Below are 13,855 nucleotides of genomic sequence, written 5' to 3'. Positions count from 1 at the left end.
TTCAGGCTTAGAGTTCCGTGTGGGAATCTGCGGTTTGGTGGCCTGAGGTTTAGCGGTCATGGAAACTTGGTCCACAGCCACAGTCCTCGGCTTAGGAACAGGCCTTACAGCAACAGGTACTGGTGGGGGGTGCTGCTCAGCTTGCGAAACAGGTGCTGACGAATGTGGGTCAGATAAGGACACGCCCTGGTTTTCGAGACTTCTCAGACCAAGAGTGGCCAGAGCAATAATGCTCTTCTCCATCTCGAGTAGATTGTTTTCAATCCTAGACAATCTTAAGTCGAGTGGTGAGAGAAGTTTTTTTAATGTTTCCCAGACTTGATCTATAAATTCCTTATCATTCCTTCCCTGGTCCTGTACCTGTGCCCCCCCATTGTCTTCTGGGGTTGTGTTGGCTGGACCCTCTCCCATACTTTGGCATACTGACTGCGTGCTCGGGGAACCCTCAGGTACAACATTACAGGCCTGAGCGTTGGTCATTGTAAGCTGGTGGGAGACTGCCACCTTTGCCTTTTTACGAGAGTAGGCTGAGCGTGATTGGCGTTTCCTTTTGGGTTGTGCGCCACTAACACGGGAAGTAGTTGGGAATACTTGGGAAGGGGGATTAAGGGTGGGAGTCTGGACGTGTGAAGGTGCAGGGAAACTTAGCTCATCTGTAATACGTGGTTGTTCTAAGGGCGGAGTGAGGTTAGAAGTAATCGGGGGCTGGTGTAAATCAACCTGGGTGGTAATACTATTTGGACGGGCGGGGCGTGCTGGCGTGACAGCAGAGGCTATATGTCCTAGGGATGATTTTTTCGAAAGGGCAATTACCTCAGACAGCCTACGTGCAGCTACCAATTCTAGGGATACCCGGGATTGAAGTTTGGATATTTCCTCATCAATGGCTATATTTGTGCGGGTGATGAAGTCGTCCATAGGGCCACAGATTTGTGAACCGCCTTTGGAGGCTTTGCTACGTGTCATCCTAGTACTCATTGTGCTTACGATGTTATCTAGATCGTCACTGGCCTTACTAAATAGGGATCTTTAGTTTAAACTAACCTGTCTCAGCACGGTGATACAATAACAAGCAGGTTAGGAGCAATAAGGGGGGTGGGCCAGGGCCGTCCTCTGCCGTCCTCGAACGGCCTCAAACGGCCCGCTCTTTGCCCGGTCTTCGCCCCGGCCGTTGCCCCGCGCGCGTCCCGCGTGCGCGTTGCTGTGGCTGCTTATCAGAGAGTGGAAGAGGAGGAGGGGGCGGGAAGAGGACCAGCTGCGGCCGATCAGCGCCGCTGAGCAGGCTGGTCCTCGCAGTCCCGCCTCTGTTCCTGGGGTCAGCTGCCAAGTCCCTCGAAGCGCGTTGGTGCACGAGAAGAGACCCAGGTGGTGGCTCTTGGCAAAGTCTCAAGCCTACGAGCGGCACCCGCGGAGCGGGGGCCGCGAGGCGTGGCAAAGTGGCCGGAAAGGCGGACAAGAAAGCAGGCGACGCTCCCACAACAAGGTCAGTGGTGAGTCCCAGGGAAGGCTCTCTCCGTGGTGGTTTTACTGGAGGAGGGGGCGGGAAGAGGACCAGCTGCGGCCGATCAGCGCCGCTGAGCAGGCTGGTCCTCGCAGTCCCGCCTCTGTTCCTGGGGTCAGCTGCCAAGTCCCTCGAAGCGCGTTGGTGCCCTGGTGCACGAGAAGAGACCCAGGTGGTGGCTCTTGGCAAAGTCTCAAGCCTACAAGCGGCACCCGCGGAGCGGGGGCCGCGAGGCGTGGCAAAGTGGCCGGAAAGGCGGACAAGAAAGCAGGCGACGCTCCCACAACAAGGTCAGTGGTGAGTCCCAGGGAAGGCTCTCTCCGTGGTGGTTTTACTGGAGGAGGGGGCGGGAAGAGGACCAGCTGCGGCCGATCAGCGCCGCTGAGCAGGCTGGTCCTCGCAGTCCCGCCTCTGTTCCTGGGGTCAGCTGCCAAGTCCCTCGAAGCGCGTTGGTGCCCTGGTGCACGAGAAGAGACCCAGGTGGTGGCTCTTGGCAAAGTCTCAAGCCTACGAGCGGCTCCCGCGGAGCGGGGGCCGCGAGGCGTGGCAAAGTGGCCGGAAAGGCGGACAAGAAAGCAGGCGACGCTCCCACAACAAGGTCAGTGGTGAGTCCCAGGGAAGGCTCTCTCCGTGGTGGTTTTACTGGAGGAGGGGGCGGGAAGAGGACCAGCTGCGGCCGATCAGCGCCGCTGAGCAGGCTGGTCCTCGCAGTCCCGCCTCTGTTCCTGGGGTCAGCTGCCAAGTCCCTCGAAGCGCGTTGGTGCCCTGGTGCACGAGAAGAGACCCAGGTGGTGGCTCTTGGCAAAGTCTCAAGCCTACGAGCGGCGCCCGCGGAGCGGGGGCCGCGAGGCGTGGCAAAGTGGCCGGAAAGGCGGACAAGAAAGCAGGCGACGCTCCCACAACAAGGTCAGTGGTGAGTCCCAGGGAAGGCTCTCTCCGTGGTGGTTTTACTGGAGGAGGGGGCGGGAAGAGGACCAGCTGCGGCCGATCAGCGCCGCTGAGCAGGCTGGTCCTCGCAGTCCCGCCTCTGTTCCTGGGGTCAGCTGCCAAGTCCCTCGAAGCGCGTTGGTGCCCTGGTGCACGAGAAGAGACCCAGGTGGTGGCTCTTGGCAAAGTCTCAAGCCTACAAGCGGCACCCGCGGAGCGGGGGCCGCGAGGCGTGGCAAAGTGGCCGGAAAGGCGGACAAGAAAGCAGGCGACGCTCCCACAACAAGGTCAGTGGTGAGTCCCAGGGAAGGCTCTCTCCGTGGTGGTTTTACTGGAGGAGGGGGCGGGAAGAGGACCAGCTGCGGCCGATCAGCGCCGCTGAGCAGGCTGGTCCTCGCAGTCCCGCCTCTGTTCCTGGGGTCAGCTGCCAAGTCCCTCGAAGCGCGTTGGTGCCCTGGTGCACGAGAAGAGACCCAGGTGGTGGCTCTTGGCAAAGTCTCAAGCCTACGAGCGGCACCCGCGGAGCGGGGGCCGCGAGGCGTGGCAAAGTGGCCGGAAAGGCGGACAAGAAAGCAGGCGACGCTCCCACAACAAGGTCAGTGGTGAGTCCCAGGGAAGGCTCTCTCCGTGGTGGTTTTACTGGAGGAGGGGGCGGGAAGAGGACCAGCTGCGGCCGATCAGCGCCGCTGAGCAGGCTGGTCCTCGCAGTCCCGCCTCTGTTCCTGGGGTCAGCTGCCAAGTCCCTCGAAGCGCGTTGGTGCCCTGGTGCACGAGAAGAGACCCAGGTGGTGGCTCTTGGCAAAGTCTCAAGCCTACGAGCGGCGCCCGCGGAGCGGGGGCCGCGAGGCGTGGCAAAGTGGCCGGAAAGGCGGACAAGAAAGCAGGCGACGCTCCCACAACAAGGTCAGTGGTGAGTCCCAGGGAAGGCTCTCTCCGTGGTGGTTTTACTGGAGGAGGGGGCGGGAAGAGGACCAGCTGCGGCCGATCAGCGCCGCTGAGCAGGCTGGTCCTCGCAGTCCCGCCTCTGTTCCTGGGGTCAGCTGCCAAGTCCCTCGAAGCGCGTTGGTGCCCTGGTGCACGAGAAGAGACCCAGGTGGTGGCTCTTGGCAAAAGTCTCAAGCCTACGAGCGGCCCCCGCGGAGCGGGGGCCGCGAGGCGTGGCAAAGTGGCTGGAAAGGCGGACAAGAAAGCAGGCGACGCTCCCACAACAAGGTCAGTGGTGAGTCCCAGGGAAGGCTCTCTCCGTGGTGGTTTTACTGGAGGAGGGGGCGGGAAGAGGACCAGCTGCGGCCGATCAGCGCCGCTGAGCAGGCTGGTCCTCGCAGTCCCGCCTCTGTTCCTGGGGTCAGCTGCCAAGTCCCTCGAAGCGCGTTGGTGCCCTGGTGCACGAGAAGAGACCCAGGTGGTGGCTCTTGGCAAAGTCTCAAGCCTACGAGCGGCACCCGCGGAGCGGGGGCCGCGAGGCGTGGCAAAGTGGCCAGAAAGGCGGACAAGAAAGCAGGCGACGCTCCCACAACAAGGTCAGTGGTGAGTCCCAGGGAAGGCTCTCTCCGTGGTGGTTTTACTGGAGGAGGGGGCGGGAAGAGGACCAGCTGCGGCCGATCAGCGCCGCTGAGCAGGCTGGTCCTCGCAGTCCCGCCTCTGTTCCTGGGGTCAGCTGCCAAGTCCCTCGAAGCGCGTTGGTGCCCTGGTGCACGAGAAGAGACCCAGGTGGTGGCTCTTGGCAAAGTCTCAAGCCTACGAGCGGCCCCCGCGGAGCGGGGGCCGCGAGGCGTGGCAAAGTGGCCAGAAAGGCGGACAAGAAAGCAGGCGACGCTCCCACAACAAGGTCAGTGGTGAGTCCCAGGGAAGGCTCTCTCCGTGGTGGTTTTACTGGAGGAGGGGGCGGGAAGAGGACCAGCTGCGGCCGATCAGCGCCGCTGAGCAGGCTGGTCCTCGCAGTCCCGCCTCTGTTCCTGGGGTCAGCTGCCAAGTCCCTCGAAGCGCGTTGGTGCCCTGGTGCACGAGAAGAGACCCAGGTGGTGGCTCTTGGCAAAGTCTCAAGCCTACGAGCGGCACCCGCGGAGCGGGGGCCGCGAGGCGTGGCAAAGTGGCCGGAAAGGCGGACAAGAAAGCAGGCGACGCTCCCACAACAAGGTCAGTGGTGAGTCCCAGGGAAGGCTCTCTCCGTGGTGGTTTTACTGGAGGAGGGGGCGGGAAGAGGACCAGCTGCGGCCGATCAGCGCCGCTGAGCAGGCTGGTCCTCGCAGTCCCGCCTCTGTTCCTGGGGTCAGCTGCCAAGTCCCTCGAAGCGCGTTGGTGCCCTGGTGCACGAGAAGAGACCCAGGTGGTGGCTCTTGGCAAAGTCTCAAGCCTACGAGCGGCACCCGCGGAGCGGGGGCCGCGAGGCGTGGCAAAGTGGCCAGAAAGGCGGACAAGAAAGCAGGCGACGCTCCCACAACAAGGTCAGTGGTGAGTCCCAGGGAAGGCTCTCTCCGTGGTGGTTTTACTGGAGGAGGGGGCGGGAAGAGGACCAGCTGCGGCCGATCAGCGCAGCTGAGCAGGCTGGTCCTCGCAGTCCCGCCTCTGTTCCTGGGGTCAGCTGCCAAGTCCCTCGAAGCGCGTTGGTGCCCTGGTGCACGAGAAGAGACCCAGGTGGTGGCTCTTGGCAAAGTCTCAAGCCTACGAGCGGCACCCGCGGAGCGGGGGCCGCGAGGCGTGGCAAAGTGGCCGGAAAGGCGGACAAGAAAGCAGGCGACGCTCCCACAACAAGGTCAGTGGTGAGTCCCAGGGAAGGCTCTCTCCGTGGTGGTTTTACTGGAGGAGGGGGCGGGAAGAGGACCAGCTGCGGCCGATCAGCGCCGCTGAGCAGGCTGGTCCTCGCAGTCCCGCCTCTGTTCCTGGGGTCAGCTGCCAAGTCCCTCGAAGCGCGTTGGTGCCCTGGTGCACGAGAAGAGACCCAGGTGGTGGCTCTTGGCAAAGTCTCAAGCCTACGAGCGGCTCCCGCGGAGCGGGGGCCGCGAGGCGTGGCAAAGTGGCCGGAAAGGCGGACAAGAAAGCAGGCGACGCTCCCACAACAAGGTCAGTGGTGAGTCCCAGGGAAGGCTCTCTCCGTGGTGGTTTTACTGGAGGAGGGGGCGGGAAGAGGACCAGCTGCGGCCGATCAGCGCCGCTGAGCAGGCTGGTCCTCGCAGTCCCGCCTCTGTTCCTGGGGTCAGCTGCCAAGTCCCTCGAAGCGCGTTGGTGCCCTGGTGCACGAGAAGAGACCCAGGTGGTGGCTCTTGGCAAAGTCTCAAGCCTACGAGCGGCACCCGCGGAGCGGGGGCCGCGAGGCGTGGCAAAGTGGCCGGAAAGGCGGACAAGAAAGTAGGCGACGCTCCCACAACAAGGTCAGTGGTGAGTCCCCTGACAAATAGGGACCCACCTCCTCTAGTCAGGGCAAGGGGATCACACACTCAGATAACCCCTGCTCACCCCCTGGTAGCTTGGCAGAGCAGACAGGCCTATCTCAGAGGCAGTGTGTTAAGCAGTTATGACCACATATAGTAATAAAGTGAATACACCACAAATGGACACAACACAGAAGGTATTTATAAAAATAAAGATGTTTATATAAGGCTTAGCACAAGACCAAATAACAACAAAAATATACCACAATCTCAATAAATACTCTTTGGAAGGAAAAATAATAGTTCAGGTAAAGTTTCTTCTTAGTAAATAGTTCTTTAGCAATAAAGGTAACTCTTCTTCTCTAAAGCACAGTTCTTGGCAACAATGTAACCCCCACAGGAGTCACACGACGTCGAGGCAAAGCTATTCCAAAGGTTCGGCGTCGACCACGAGGAGCGCTACGTCGAGCCCGGAGTCGAAACAGACCCCACAAACACAGTACCTTTTAGAATGAAGAAAACGATGATCCACGTCGTCGAGAAGTATCGGCGTCGATCGATCCTCGGAGTCGGGTCGATCCGCAGCGGCGTCGAGAGATGTCGGGCCGGAGCAGCGCTCACGGTGGCAAAGCAGGATACGGCGTCGATGTCGTTGTTGCAAGAGTGAGCAGCGCTCACGGCGTTGAGAGGGGCTGCGGTGTTGAGGCGATCGGTTGCGGTGTCGCTCCTGGCGTCGATCGGGCCCGGCTGCCGTCGTCAAAGGTGCGGGACACTGGAGTCGTACTCACGATGTCGAGCTGGATTCGGCGGCGGCGTGATTGCTGGTTTCTTTAGGTGTGCTGGACTCCCACGTTCCAACAACAGGCAATTTTAGCAGATGGTGAAGTCCTTTAGCCCTGTGACTTCAACAGGAGACTGACACTCTTCCAGTCCTTCGAGATTTTCTTGGCAAAGCTTGAGAGTACACACTCAGTTCCTCTCTCCTCGTTCCTTGGCAAAAATAAAGAAGCAACTGCAGGATTCCCCCCAGCAAACAGCACTCTGGCAGAAGGGGTAGGCAAGTCCTTGGGTCAGCAGGCTTCTTGTCCTTGGTATAGGTTTCCTTGTCAGAAGTGATCTAAATTCTTTGGTTCAGGGGTCCTTCTCTTATACCCCTTTTCTGCTTTGATCCCTTTGTCCATGGGGGGGATTTCCCCCATCCTGGGTTTGTTGTGGGTGTTCACTGTGCAGGGCAGGGTCCTCAGCCGCCCAGCAGGAGGTGGAGCCAGTATTGTCACTGGCAGGGACAGGGCCATCAGTCGCCCTGCAGGAGGTGGAGCCAGTATTGTGTCAGGCAGGGCAGGCTATCAGGAACTACTCTTCCCCCACTCTAAACGCAAATGCCTCATTCACCCCACACTGACTCATTCAGACCTCTGGAGCCACCCAGCTCCTGTCACACACAAAGAAACCAGCAGAGACCGGTAGACAGTTAGACAAGAAACTAGTCACTTTCTAAAAGTGCTAGTTTCAAACTTAGAATCTAAAAACCATCCATCCTAAAGGATGTGTTATTAAATTCTGAGTTCAGGGATACTAAACTCGACTTTCCACCATGCTCTCTGAGTCTGTTAGGATTATATAGTGTAATAATTCCAGCAGCCCATTCTGGCCTAAGGAGAGCAGGTAGCCTTACAATAGTGAAAAACGAAGATGGCTGTAATTCACTATTAGGACATGCCACCCACATCAGGGCTTGTCCTACCTTATGCTTACAATGCACCCTGCCCTTGGGCCTACCATAGGGGTGACTAACATGAAGTTAAGGGAAGGTTTTAGGGACTGGCAAGTAGGTCTACTTGCGCAGTCAGCATGGCAGTACCAGACTGCATGCAGGTTCTGCAATGGCAGACCTTAGACATATTTTACTAGGCCGCTTCTGTGGGTGGCACAACCAGTGCTGCAAGCCCACCAGCAGCATTTGTATTTACAAGCCCTGGCACTCCTGGTGCACTATACTAGGGACTGACAGTAAACCAAATAAGCCAAACATTGAATCCAATTAATGTACCAATTTAACATAGGGAGCACTTGCACTGTGGCACTAATCAGCAGTGGCACAGTGCCCAAAGCAATATTCCAGCAAAACATAATAAACAGAGGAGGCAAACAGACAAAAAATGGAGGAGAGACTCATGCCAATGATGCCAGGTCTAACAGTCTGCAACACCCAAGTATCATTTGTTATGGCTGACCAATTTTAGGCGAAAAAAAACATAGTCTTCCCCTACCCTTGAGTGTGAAGAGCCAATAGGAGGGGAAAATCGTCCTTTGTAGTCCTGCTCACCGGGATCTGCCCCTGCTGCCTTGTGCATGAGGGCCTCGACCTCTATGCGGAAAGAAAACACTTTTAACACGGAAGATCCTTTTGTAACCCCACTGGCTCTGCTGGTAGTACTGGGACCTCTGGTGGCTGTGGCTGACAGTCAGTCCCATCCTGTCAGCCCTTCCAAAAGCCCTATTGTTGAACATGGGCACCATGTTCGTTTGTGCCTTACTGAAGGCAGAGAAAAGTCGAGACATATTTTCCAAGCCTCATGATAAAATTCTCCCTGAAGAGTAGACAATTCGGGTCTCCTTGTTAGCAAGATCTCCCAACTTATTCTCATTAAGATAGCTCTCCTACACTTTGCAGTTAAGTCAGCATTGGCATTCCTGAGGAGGCATAAAGCAAGCTGACTCCAGCCGCAGAGAACCGCCATATCCACAGGGATGCCCTTAAATGAGGCCTCCTCTGCTAAATCCAGTATTCTGGCAAGTGGATCCAGAGTGTCCAACACTTTACCTTGGCACTTCTTAAGGCAGCGTTCAAACCCTATTCTTGGGTCCTGGCTTAAACAGGAAGGTCATTAACTCTGGAACAAAATTTGGCGTCATCCTAGATTTGTTATCAAGGAAAGGCCTGAGACTCTCATCCCTCGTTAAAATTCTGTGTCTACTCATCAAGAGACTTGCAAATACAGAACTTAATAAAAGATGTTACGAGGTCCATAGGCCACCAATCTGACCCTCACGGATGTGTGATACGGGTAGGATTAAACTTTTCCACACTTGAATGATCTTTAATTGGCTTTGAACTAGAAGGCTGGTCCAGGTCCTCATCGAGGAAATCATTATCTTAGGAGTCTAGTGGATCAAAAATATATTCATCAGTTTCTTCCTCAAATTCCATTCCAAATGGGTATTCCTCGTTATCAGTTTTAAAATTGCTTTCTCTTGTGCCATGAAGGAGACTCAATCTTTTTGTGCTCTGAGGGACACCCATGCTAATAGTGTCAACACAGATGCTCTTACTAGTTGTACCGCTATGGACACCTGGGTCATCTGCAGTGCTTAGGCTACCCATGATTGTTGATGCTCTTTTGCAGCACTCAGGCTGCCCACAGAAGTACTTCAGGTCTTTTTTGAGGCCTTACCTCCTTTTCTAGGCAAAGGGTTTTCTTCCTCTGAAAGGAACAACAAGTCCTCCGCAGCAGAAACCCTTTTCCTTTTATAAAGAACATCTTCCCCTGCCTTCTTCAGGGAGACTTCAACTACCTCTCCAAAAATCTCATGAACATATTTTCACTGAGGGGAGTATCAACAGTTCCCTGTACTTCATATTCAGATATGATGTCTCAGGAAAAAGAACTACATTAAAGGGGGCCAAAATATGTATCTGCCCATGGAAATATGCCTTTCCCTTTCCTTTGTTATTATTTGCCCTTTTTTTTAAGTATCCTAAAAATCAGAATTTTAGCTGCCTGCAACAATTTTCTCCAACCGACTCAGCTGTTGGATGGTTAGGAGCTCACGCTACCCGTGTTACTATGGTAACGATATATACATCTTGACAGGACAGCCTAAGCCCAAGTAAACACTGCAGCTTCGTACATTATCCCATTTATATGTTTAAAAATGCCCCTTCGCAGGCCTCGTGTCTCTGAAGGCACGCGGAAGAGATTTTTAAGTGGTCGTGCGCAGCTGCTTAAGCTTACACTTATTACCCGGCCCTGCAGACGAAGGGCAAGGGCGCCTCCTTTGCCTCCCGATTCCGGGAGGTTTCACAAAGGCCGTGCGCCTTTACAAGATGCACGGCTGAAGAGAGAGAACTAGTAGGATGTCACAGGAAGTACCATGAGCCCCCTCTTCCTCTACATCCCTATTCTAACTGGAGGGAGGTTTGACTTCAGTCTGCGCGTCCTGCAGGGCAGCGAGGTTAAAAGAAAGAATAGCGGGTTACCTCGGGTATTAGCCCCTGTCCACGGAGCACTACAAGTTCTAGAAATCAAAATAGGAGGCTTAATAGTACAAATACTTCAAAGAAACCTGAAGAAAACATAACAACCCAACCAAAAACTGGAAGGAAGTGAAAAGAAAAAGCACAGCGACATTTACCTGAGAAGATCTAAGGTAAGAAAATTGTTATAATTAGTACCAATACAGGCTAAGTTAAGCTAAAGCAAGTGAAGGCATACTTAACTGTAGAAGAGCAGCGAATAAAAGAGGAGGATGCCTAGTTACCATGGAGTTATATGCTGTTTTGAAAGTTCTTATTGGAATGTTCTTATCTATGAAGTTGATGGAGCAAGGTGGAAACAAAAATGTTATTACACCCCTTGTTAAGTCAATTTTTACGTAACAGTAACATGTATTAATCGTGTGGTTTTGAAATTAACCAACATAGAATAGAATGCACCTACACAAATACACTTGGGATACTAAATTGCATGTAATGGCCAAGCGTAATTTACTAATTTGTTATGTATCTCGTCATAAAAAGTACGCATTTGTCATAATCTAATCAGAAATTGCATGAATATGCTTTCTGTCTGTTTATTTGTGGCATTAATCATGAAGATTGGTAAGTAAATCCATGCATATGTGTTGCTTAAAGCTAGGTAAATACTAACTGGGATATTATTAGAAGGGAGGAGGTAAACAGAAGGGCTTTATTTCTCAAATTTACGTTTATTTGTGTTTGTTTCTATAATAGTTCCTAAATTGAGGCCTATGTGACTAAAAGAAAATGGAAGCGGACTGTGACTCCTAGGCGGCCGTCTAAGTAGGCATGTGCCAACTGGTAGCGCAAGTTGCCTGTGCCTCTGCAGTATGGGTCAAGGACAGCGTGGCCTGCCACATGGAGCAGAGGCTAAAGTTTTATGAAAGTCAGCACACGAATCGTGGGAATGGGGCACTGAATAACAATTTAAAGGACACTTCGAAGGAAGTAGAGCATGAACAATGGCACCACTATTTTTTCAATTATAATGGTGACACAGCATAAATTGAACAGTAAGACGATGAGGTGATGCTCATCCACCTCTAAATTGACCAATGACAGACACTCTAGAACATAAGCGTTATGAATTTAGATAGCTAAGTTAGTGAAAAAGGGTATAAAAAGAGGCCATTTGGGACAATAAAAAAAGCTTGCTTTTCGACTTATTCTTTGCACCCCGAGATGCTGTCGGACAGCGCAATTTTCCTGTGGCGCAGGGACTTTGAAATATTTCTGAACTTTAACTTATGAATGGGTGAGAAGTCTTATGAGAAAGGAACATCGAGAGAGATAGAGAGGTGTTCTTTGGGTACTATTCTGTCTTATTGCTGATGTCTGCGTCTCTACATCTTGGTAATATGGTCCTTACTTATTTTCTAAACTGTCATGCTAATAAATGAATGCTTTGAATATAACTTTTCTTTCAGGTTATTTATGTATAATTGATTTTTTTCCCTTGAAATAATACGTAGGGGTCATGCTAGATTTAATCTCTAAATAAAAATTAAATAAATGGAGAATTAAGCAGGTCTTGTTGTCCTTTAGTTCACTTTTACTAGCAGATCCATTGACTAATAATGGTGGGGTGTTTTAAATGTTTTCATTAATAAAACCATGGTAACAAGGATAAAACTGCAGATGTAAATAATGTATAAAAATGTTGTTTTAGACACTCCGCTATAATCCAGCGGCTCTCCTTTGGTCTTCACTGAATCCTCGGAGCAGAGTAAATGTGTGCATGAATGAATTGCAGTGTTATGGGCCAACTGATGAGTAATTTGTGAATAGCTCCCTGGGTTAAGGGGATGGTTTATGGAAAATTTCTGGAGCCGCGCTGCGCCAATGTAATGTGCATTCTTTGAAAGGGCTGTATGTTGAGGCAGCAATAAAAGTTTACTGCATGATGGTAGCATCCGGTCTTGTAATGAAATTGGGTTTGCCCCCCGACATAGGGCTTTCATTTACAGTCAGGCGTTGGTGTTTTCCTAAACCTCCAAGGTTGTATCTCGTATCACTGTCACTACTTTGGTCAATTTAGGTTTGCTGGACATTCTTTATGGAAGTGTCCAGTTTTGCCACAATACAAGCACAAATTCTGTTTCTGACGCCTAGCTCTACTTTGCTAAGTGGACCACACACCCCTCCAATTTGCATAGGCGCCATACCACTGGTGGAAGCCCCGGCTCATTATCCTTTAGAATGATAACTACTCAGGGTCTCCCTGAGTTCTGCCTCCTTTTCTCTCTCCAATTTGACTACTAAGTAGATCAAGATATCCCAAGAGTCGAGGGGGGTCAACTATCTGTGCCGGGACATCTTTTAAGCTGTTGCCAAGGTTCTGATAAAAGAGAAGAATGGAAATGTGGCAGGGTTAAGCCACTTTTCAAAAAGCACACTTCAGTCCAAATTTGGCAAAGAACTATAGACTGATTACAGTCCTCAGGCTCTTAGTAAAATCATGGGGAGTGCTGTTACTAAACAACTAAAATATTTAGAAGACACCAGCTCCCTTGACTCTTGGAAGTCTGGCTTGCGCCAGAGGAGAGGAACGGAATCTGCATTAGCTCTCAACTTAGATGAGCTAAGAGGTATTGTAGACCAGGAAAATTCCATCATACTTTTATTGTTAGACTAGTCAGTGGTGTTTGACACTATGCACTGCAATTTACAACTTAAAAGGCTTAGGACAGATGTACACGTTTTGGCTTGGTTTGAGTCTTTCCTTACAGAGAGCAGACAGTTATATTGGACGCCGGAGGCTCAGAGGTCTTCACTTTCTCCTATCTTGGTTGATATGTACATCCAGCCCCTTTTACAGATGGCAAGGTATTTTGGCTGTACTGTCTGTCATCTCATATGCTGATGAAACTCAGCTCCTTTTTTGGTTAGATCAATAAAAAACAATGCCAGTAATAAATCCAACTGCCTGATGCAGTGCAAACCTAGATGTTGCATAATTTCTGCAGCTAAATGCAAGTAAAACAGAGATTTTATTGGTGGGAAAAATATTGAGAGACGGCATGCTTCGTACTGGTCCTTTTTAGGTCTCGCTGGGGAGATTTTATGTTTTCTAGTATGGGGCTTAAACAAGCCAGCTCTTCTCCATTGACTGGCTTCCTAAACGGCGGGCAGCCATTGGAGAAGAGCTTTGTCTGTCACTTTAAGCCCCGTCCGTTTCGGATTGAGGGGCGTATTTTTTCCTGTCCTTTCTCTCTGTGGCATCATCAGGAAAAAACACTCCCCCCAGTCTGAAAAGGACGGGGCTTAAAGGAGGGGGCTTGGAGCAAATGGCGAGCGCTTGTTCCCTATCGCTCCATGAGGCTTGTCAAGGGGGTTTCTTGGAACTCCTCATTGTTCATTGGCTGTTGAGTGCTACGTTTCTGAGATAGGCTGACAGACGGGCTTGCCTGTTGTTCATTGGCTACTCTGCGATGTCACCGAGAGTGCAAGTGCCTCAGCAAGGTCTGCCTGCTGTACGTCCAGTCGTTCGTCAGTGGGCGGGGCTCCGTGGCTCTCGCCTGAGTGACTATCACCGTCCCACTCATTCCACCTGAGTCCGGTCCCGTGGCAACCGTGAGACTGCGGCGCTCTCTGGGCTCAGTACGAGTGACCCGTCTCTTCGCCGAGGAAGTCCGAGTCTGTCAGGATTCCGGCTCCGACCCCACCTTCTTCCCCGAGCCGAGGCCGCAACCAGGGCGGTGAGTTTGACACCCTCTGCCCCTAGCGCTGCAGGACGGGGGCTCTACGGCACTTCCTGGG

Source organism: Lissotriton vulgaris, chromosome 4_1 (assembly GCF_964263255.1).
Source record: "Lissotriton vulgaris chromosome 4_1, aLisVul1.2, whole genome shotgun sequence".
In the NCBI taxonomy this organism is placed as follows: Eukaryota; Metazoa; Chordata; class Amphibia; order Caudata; family Salamandridae; genus Lissotriton; species Lissotriton vulgaris.
Note: the sequence above shows the minus strand (reverse complement) of the source record.